This window comes from Silene latifolia, chromosome 3 (genome assembly GCF_048544455.1).
Source record: "Silene latifolia isolate original U9 population chromosome 3, ASM4854445v1, whole genome shotgun sequence".
In the NCBI taxonomy this organism is placed as follows: domain Eukaryota; kingdom Viridiplantae; phylum Streptophyta; class Magnoliopsida; order Caryophyllales; family Caryophyllaceae; genus Silene; species Silene latifolia.
The window spans coordinates 97950887-97959859 of NC_133528.1; the positions used below are offsets into that span (position 1 = coordinate 97950887).

An 8973-nucleotide genomic window follows, 5' to 3' on the forward strand; every position below is an offset into this window, starting at 1 on the left:
CTTTAGTGTAGTTTATATTATTATAATCTCTCTTACTCTTGTAATCAACTTCTAATCAAGTATTAGTTTCCTTAACTAGGGTTAATGGGGAATTAGGGGAAACCAACATGGGGGTGATTCATGCTTAATCTAATATATTTAAATAATTTATTTGCTTGCTTGTTGTGATCTCAACTTATGCACATGTTATGTTTGATGAAATGCGAGCCTATGAATCCTTGCATTTTTTACCCATCACTTACCTTTTCAATGAGACTTGTAAGACATAAACCAACTCGAGTCTCATTAGACCATACATATAGTTGAGTAGTGAGGATTAAGTCGACTTGTAGGTGTTGTACAATCTAATTGATTCGGCTCCGGGACCCAAACCTTCCTAGGATTGTAAGATATAAACCAACTCGATCCTATCACAACAATAATTGCTTGCTTATAATTTGAGAATATGTTTGTATGATCAATTCCCATGAATTCCCTATGAACCCATGACACCCTAGTGCTTTTAATCAATTGTTTACATCTCATTTTAGTCATCTTGCTTGTTTACTTTTATTGTTATTTAGTTTAGTGATCTTCTTATCTCAACCCAAATTGTGACACCCCTAGACACCACTACTTGCAATCGAAAATCGTACCAATATGCGTCCCTTGGGATCCGACCTTTACTTGCCTCATTACTAGTAGTAGAGTTGTTTGTGAAGTTATAAATATTGTTTTGGTCTAGGTGCTCCTAACGACAAGTAACTGAAATCTAAGCTCAAAGCGGACCGACCAAAAATGGCGCCGTTGCTGGGGACGGTGTTAACATTGATTTGATTTTCTTTGATTGTTATTAGTTGTGTCTTTCTTTGCCTTGGGGAAGTAAGACTCCTCAAGGTTTGTTCTAATTGTTTTCGAGTTGTTTGATATTTTGCATGTCTAGAAGATCAAAAGGTAACTTGTTACCCATTGATCATGAAATTGAAAGGACTTTGACAACCAATAGAAGAATCGCTAGAAATACATTGAGAGGTATTGGCGAGGTTGTAGATCTTCAACCAAATACTATTGAGTTCATCAACCCTTTTGCAAGAGTAGGTGAGGAGAACTCAACACAAAATCAACCACACAATCAACCCACAATGCCTAAGTTTTCATCACATTCCGTACCAACCGAGGAGAACGTACCCAATACAACTCCCACACCACAACACTTAACCGGAAATTTCATTGCAAAATCCGCACTTATCCAATTAGTCGAAAGAAGCCAATTTGGGGGGATGCCTAGAGAAGACCCTCATTCTCACATGGAGACTTTTTGTGACTATTGTGATGCGATTTCACAAACCGGAGTGACTCAAGACCAAATTCGATGGGTCTTATTTCCTTTTTCTCTAATTGGTACCGCGAAACAATGGTTGAAGAGCCTTGATAAGGCCGCTATGGGAATTGACTCTTGGAAGAAGTTGGCTCTAGCTTTCTACAAATAATTCTACCCTCCGGAAAAGACTAACATGCTAAGAGCTCAAATTACGGGTTTTAAGCAAAGGGACGAAGAATCTTTGTATGAAGCTTGGGAGCGATTCAAAGGAACTTGTCGCTCATGTCCTCGTCATGGACTTAGCGAGTGGTTCTTGGTACAACATTTGGAATGGTCTTTATGAAGACTCAAGAAACATTCTCAACATGGGATCAAATGGTATGTTCACCGAAGTTTATGATAATCAAACTTGGAACAAGATTGAGGAAATGGCGGTCCATAGCTCACAATATAGTAGACCTCGCAAGGCTACTAGACGAGGAAAGCATGAAGTTGACTCTATTACTCAATTGGGTGCTCAACTTAGCGCTCATATTGATACCATCAACTTGAAGTTTGAGAAGGTTATGGCTAAGCTTGAAAAAGCCTCAAAAACACCAAAGCATCATGTTAATGCCATGGTGACATCTTCATCAATCCCAAGTGGGATATGTGAGAATTGTGGAACTTTGGGACATGACCAAAGTGAATGTAGGGGAACAAATGAGCAAGTGAATGCTTTTCAAGCATACAAAAGTGGTACCCCTTATTCCAACTATTACAATGAAAACACCAAATTCCATCCAAATCTCTCATACAAAAGCCAAAATGTTCAAAACCCTCAACCAACATACACCCCACCTCCCATGAGAAACCAAAATCAAAGACCCTTTTTCAACCAAAACCAAGGTTATCAAAATCAAACTCCATACAATCAACAAAATGACCAAGGTTTTGATGTTGAAAAAGCGGTCCTCCAAATGCAAAATCACCGTCAACAACATCCTAGCCCACACAAAAATGTTGGAAACTCAAATGACCCAACTAGCATCTTCAAGCTCTCAAAGACAAAAGGAGCAATTATCACCTCAAAGTAATCCCCCAAGACATGAAATGGTTGTGCCATTCACTTGAGGAGTGGTACAAGATATGAAGGGCCAAAGAAGCAAGTTGAGGATGAAGTTGTGGAAGCTAGCGACAAGAAAAGAGTTGTGCAAAACTCTAGGGAAGAATAACCCACCAATCAAGAAGTTTCAAAGAAAAGTGAAGAAAAGGCCAAAGGGAAGGAGCTCATTGTGATTAGACTTCCATTCCCGAGTCGTCAAGCTAAGCCTAAGTTTGATGACCAACTTGTAAAGTTCATGGAAATTGTGAAGAATTTGGAAGTCTCGATTCCTTTCACGGAATTGATCAATCACGTTCCGGCCTATGCAAAGTACATGAAGGACATCCTTACGAAGAAGAAATCGATCCGGAAGCTTGAGACTATTGCCTTCAGTAAGGTGAGTAGTGCCATCCTTCAAGGGAATTCACCTCCAAAACTAAAGGATCCGGGAAGTTTCTCCATTCCATGCACTATTGGTGACACTACAATCAACAAAGCTTTATGTAACCTTGGGACAAGTGTTAGTGTCATGCATATTCGGTTAGCAAGAGGCTAGGAATGGGAGAACTCAAATGTACTAACATCACGCTTCAAATGGCGGATAGATCGACAAAGACACCTTTAGGCGTATGGGAAGATGTTCCCGTTAGAATTGGAAAATTCTTCATCCCGGTGGATTTCGTTATTCTTGACATGGAAGAAGACTTTAACATTCCTATTATCTTAGGAAGACCTTTCTTGCACACCGCGGGAGCGGTGATCGATGTGAAGCATGGAGAGCTCACCCTTGAAGTGGGCGATGAAACCATCACGTCCAATATTGACAAGACCATGAGAGCTCCACGATTGCATGAGCCATGTTTTATGGTTGATCACTATAGCCGGAAGGATGATAGGAAGAAGTTGGAATTTCAATGGAAAAAGAAAGTGGATGACGCTTCATCAAAAGAACAAGGAAATTGCAACAATGAGAGCTTGAAAATCTCACCCATGACAAGTGAAGAGGAAGGCCTTATTGGCCAAGACAAGAAAGAAGGAGAGTTGTCTCCATCAACTCAAGAAAGTTTTAGTGATCAAGTAGACGAAGTTTGCAGTCTTTGGGATGATGAGTTTGAAGGGATATTCAATCCCTATATTGGTAATGCTATGAACCAAGACCATCATGGAGAACAACAAGTGCAAATGTCTATTGAGGACATTTATCATGATAATGAGCAAGCTTTCGACTACTTCTTCAAGGTGTTGAGTAATATAAACAACACCTTGAACATGCCCCCTTGACATCTCACATTTGATGAGAGTTTGGAGGAGTCCTTCCTAAACCACCATTTGTAAATATTCTAACTCCCTAACTTGCATTTCAATTATTACACTGCATTTTTGTCATTTTTGGATTTATATTTTTGTGCCTTGATCAAGATATTCATCATTTTGAGAGAACTGAGGGAGGGACTTATGATTTCATTGATGTGTAGTGATTTACCCTAGTGTGGGGATAGCAATTGCCTAGGCTATTCATGCCTTTGTAGTGCCCCTACAATGATGAACACGAGAATTGAAGAATGAAAATGACACGGGTTACGAAGTACCCACGGATGGACCTGAATCCGTGTGTTTAGGGAAGAATCCGAGCGGCCAAAAGGACAATCCGCTCGTCCTGAAGTAACCCGAGCGTCCAAGTCACCAGACACTCGTCTGGTAGAGCTGCAGAAATCAAAAACCTGGTCTGACAATGAATCCGAGCGTCTCAGCAGAGAAACCGCTCGTCTCATTCTAGACGGTCGTCCTTCACAAAAGACGCTGGTCTTTTTGCTGCAAAATTCTAGGATTTTCTCTGTAAAGGAATCCGAGCGTCCACCTAGAAAGACGCTCGTCCCTCCACAAAGAATCCGCTACAACATCAAAAACTTCGGTTATTGAACAATTATCCAATTATCTGGAGGTAATTTTCACTCCCGACTCTCATAGGGAGAAATTTATTCTCTTTGCTAAGAAAACCATCATGTGTACTAAGTTTATTTGTGAAGATGCATTGTCAAAGTTGGGTGTTCTTGAACAAACCAAAACCTTCTATGAGTCTATGGGGTTGGGTAAATTGTTTACAATGAAAGAATTGACATACCCCTCCTTCACCTTGGAATTTTTAAGTTCTTTGAAAGTCACAAGGGTGTAGACTCGAACCAACATCGAGTTCCGTCTTGATAATGTTGATAGACGCATAACTTATGGCGAATTGGGTAAGATATTAGGCCTTAGTGATAACCCGAAATATACAAAGACTCCTATCAAGTATGACCCCGCTCCTCTTTGGATGACAATTTCCGAAAAGAAATTTATACGCTTTCATGATTGTCGTGCTCTCTTAGTCCACCATCCGGGCATTAGACTATGGCATAAGGTCATTGGGAATACTTCGATAGATAGAAATGGCACAAATCATCTTACCAAACTCGATTGTATTCTTCTTGAGCCGGCCTTGAACATTGGGAGGGAATTTACCAAGCCATACAATGCTCTAAGACTTTTGGTTGAACGATGGCTTAATGTCGATTGTGGCAAAGAAGGCACCGCCTTTATTATCAATGGAGGAATAGTTACCCATTTGGCTAAGCATTTCAACCGGAATTTCAACAACAATAACAATTATGTGCCGGTTAAAGGAGGCCATCATATTGATATGGACACCATGATTCACATGTTTAAGTTGGTCAAGCACGACACTCCTGACAACAAATATGGGTGGTTAACAAATGAAGCTAGATCCTTCACCTTACCTTCCAAAATTTGCCGATTGAATGTTCACCAATCGAACTGCCTTCTCCCACTCTCCGAAGAGACCGAGTATATTATTCAACAACAAAGGGGAGAAATTGCCGAGCCCTCCTCCTCCATTATCACCCCACCTTAGCCATTTGAATACCACGAGTTCAAACCCAAAGATGTTGAAGTGGGAAATGATTACTTAACTCTACTCATGAGGGAAATGCATAAACAAGCTTACAATGATAGAGTGGATGCTTACAAGGCCCAATATCCGCCCCTCCTACAACTAGCTAGGCAAGGACTTCTTGATCCGTCTTGTCCTTTGCCTAGTTGGGCGGATAGGGAAGTATTCTTCCTAGCATTCCTAGTGGTGGTAGACCGGGTGGAGAGGAGATGCTTGTTGAAGAGGGTGGTGACCAAGAAGGAGAAGAAGAGGTTCAAGAAGAAGAAGAAGTCGAAGAAGATGAAGAGGAAAGGGAGGAAGAACAAGCAAGTGAAAGTGAGAGTGGACACGATTCCACATCTATGGAGATTGATGATGCCTCAAGATATGATGATGATGATGATACGATGGGTGAGGATTAACAAACTTTGGAGGCTCCTACATTCTTACACCTCCCTTATGGTTTGTCTACTTCTCTTGCTTTTTATTTTATCTTGATCATTTTGTGGTGTCCTAGCAACATTGCAGGACTAACACCTTGGTTTCATTAAGGTGTTCAATATTATTGTTCCCGACTTTTAAAATCCAAAATGACAATCATTAGTTTCATGCATTGCATTCCATGTGCATAAACTGCCCCGAAATTCATGACATTAGAAATAATGTCTATTTTGGTTTGGGGAAGTCCATGCTTATGCATTGGGAGCTAATTTAAATTATGCGCTCCGCCATAACAAAAACAAATGCATCATGTAGTGTAGCTTAGTATAGTTTGCATTTAGTTTAGAAATCATGCATTTTCATTGCATAATTTCCTATCGTATTGGCCATTGAGGACAATGCCCATACTAGTGTGGGGATGGGAAATTCTCACTTGACTTTTATTCAAAATCCAAAAAAATCAAAAATTTCGAAAAATCCAAAAAAATTTGTAAAATTGAAAATCCAAAAACAAGTTCATTTCCTTTGTAGTATAGTCTTGTATATATTGTTTTGTATATATTGTGTTTGTTCATCCTTGTTCACATTGATTGACTACGCCACATCCGAGACATGAGGATATTGAAGACCGCATGGTATGATCTTTCCAATCTCCTTTTTCCTCTTTATGTTAATGACTATGTGGCTTTATTTTGATTGATGCGGTATAAACAATGTGAATTTAGGAATTTTATTTAGATTATTTGGCATAATATTTGCTAGAAGCATATGCATTAGGATGTATAGATGTTAGTTGCATCAGGGCATATAGTTGCGTTTTGGAAAATTTTTGTGAAACCGTCTATTTAGGAAACTTGACAAGTGTACATAGGCCCTAGTAGATGCTTTTTCTTCTTAAGACTTTGCTTGTTAGAATACTTGTAAAACACCCTAGGTTGTGTCATGCTAGTATCCTTTGACCCATGGATTAAGGCCTAGTCAAGAGTACCTTGTGGTGTGATAACTCCTTGGCTACCGTTTATTCCAAGGTGACCCTTGAAACCATGCAACCATCATTCATCCATGTTCTACCACATTTTGTCATCAAAGGGAATGGGCACAAAAATTATTCAAATTTGAGTTCAAGAAGTGAAATGAAATGTCAAAAAGTTTGAAATTGCATAAAAAGAAAAGAGGAGTAACAAAAATGAAAAAACTCCTATGCTTCAAATATAAGGCACCCTCGTTACTAATTTGGGTGACTTTGAAAATGATCAAAAGAAAATGCAAAAGTTGAAAGTTGTCAAGTATTGAAATGCCAAAAATCAAAAGAAATGGCAAAAAGAAAGCGTTCTCAAATATCAAATGCCACAAGAAATTGGAGGGAAAACAACAACAAAAGCAAACTCCTACATGAAACTCAAATACTATTAATCCCTTTATCCATCGTATTCATTTTTGTGCATGGTAGAGAGGGGACGACCCTTCTTCTTGTCTAGGCAAGAGGGGGAATTCCGCGATCCTCCAGTGTTTCTAACACCATAGGGAGTCTATTCTTGACAAAAGCATTTAACGAATGAGGACAAAGGTACCCTAGCTTGACACAACTTGGAGGTGATTTATTGGTATCCTTCTAGGCTTAGTAGTTAGAAGAAACCATATCTATGAAGGAGTGTGTACCCTTGAATTGCTTCCCCTTTAGAAAATTTCCGCCACTTAGATGAGGAAAGTGGCTATTCTTTTTTAGATGCATCCATTACTTATTTTGTGTGCTTTAATGATTGGATGTGTCGCTATTTTGGCAAGACCCACCTTGCCTTACAAGAAGGCATCCTACCTCATGGTTGTCTTGTTGTGAGTTGAAGGGGCGGAGTGAGACCCGTTAATTGTCTCATATCGGATATATTAGTAGGTGAATTTAAATGAGGGTCCTAATTTTGTCACCTCTTTACTCGGGACGAGCAAAGGTTCGGTTTGGGGATATTTGATGTGATCAATATCTGAGCATATTTAGTCCTTGAATTAGCCTCGTTCCTATGCTTTTTAGTACATATTTGGGTCATTTACTATCTTTAGTCCTTTGTTTTGCATATTCTTTGAGGTTTTGTTCCCTTCGTAGGTGAGGAATGCAAACCTTGCATTTTTAAGGCAAAATAGAGCTAAATTGATCGAATCTAATGACCAAGCATCAAAGAGAAGACAAGACTAGAAGGCCTTTGTACATAATGTAGTAGATGGGCAATGATGAAGAAGATCCTTGCATTCCCGACAAAATCCCGAAGGATTGTTGGAAGAAGAAAAGAAGAAATGGCAAGCTGAACTAAGATCCGAGCGTCTCACCTATCGGGACGCTCGTCCAGAAGTTCTACAAGCCGCTCGTCCAAGCTGCCAGGCCGCTCGTCCAGAAGCTATACAATCTGCTCGTCCTGACCTTTTGGACGCTCGGATTGTCCTCCCGAGCAACACGTCCCCTTCTTTCATCATTCGAGATGCGCATATTTTTGAAAGACTAGCTAAAAGGAGACCCGCATCTTTTCTTGAGAGGAGCAATTGCTCAAGGACTTAATCGTCATTTATGCCCTTAGTAACCCTAATTTGTGCACCTAATCCCCACTATGAATACCCCATTAGTCTAATTAGATTATCATGTTCTTCTTATCAATCTTTAGTGTAGTTTATATTATTCTATTCTCTCTTTAATCTTGTAATCAACTTCTAATCAAGTATTAATACAAATCTCATTTCCTTAATTTCTCTATTGTTCATCTTTTATTTTGGGTAATTGAAGATTATTTAGTTTTATTGTTATTTAGTTTAGTGATCTTCTTATCTCAACCCAAATTGTGACACCCCTAGACACCACTCCTTGCAATCGAAAATCCTACATCAATACCCTTCTCTTGGGATCCGACCTTTACTTGCCTCTTTACTAGAAGTAGAGTTGTTTGTGAAGTTATAAATATTGTTTTGGTCTAGGTGCTCCTAACGACAAGTAACCGAAATCTAAGCTCAAATCGGACCGACCAGGAGGTTTTCAATAAAATGGACAAATGTATTCTTATACAACAGCAAAAGCAAACTGAATCGGGAACTTACCCTCCTGACCAAGTGTTGCCACTCCTCTAGGCCAGCATCTGTCACCGCCTCGCCAAAGTTGCGGAGCTCGGAAGTCGTCGTCATCCCCGCTGCGTCACTGTACTCGAGGATCTCGGGGTACGCTGGGGGCTCGACGCCCGCCGCCTC

General features: G+C 39.9%; 1 non-coding gene across 1 annotated transcript; it reads right to left on the reverse strand.

Moving 5' to 3' along the window:
- Window positions 1–1493: 1493 nt before the first annotated feature.
- On the reverse strand, window positions 1494–1600 carry LOC141650804 (small nucleolar RNA R71). Its single transcript, XR_012546818.1, has one exon. It is a non-coding gene; the product is annotated as a small nucleolar RNA R71 (small nucleolar RNA).
- Between the last annotated feature and the right edge of the window lie 7373 nt (window positions 1601–8973).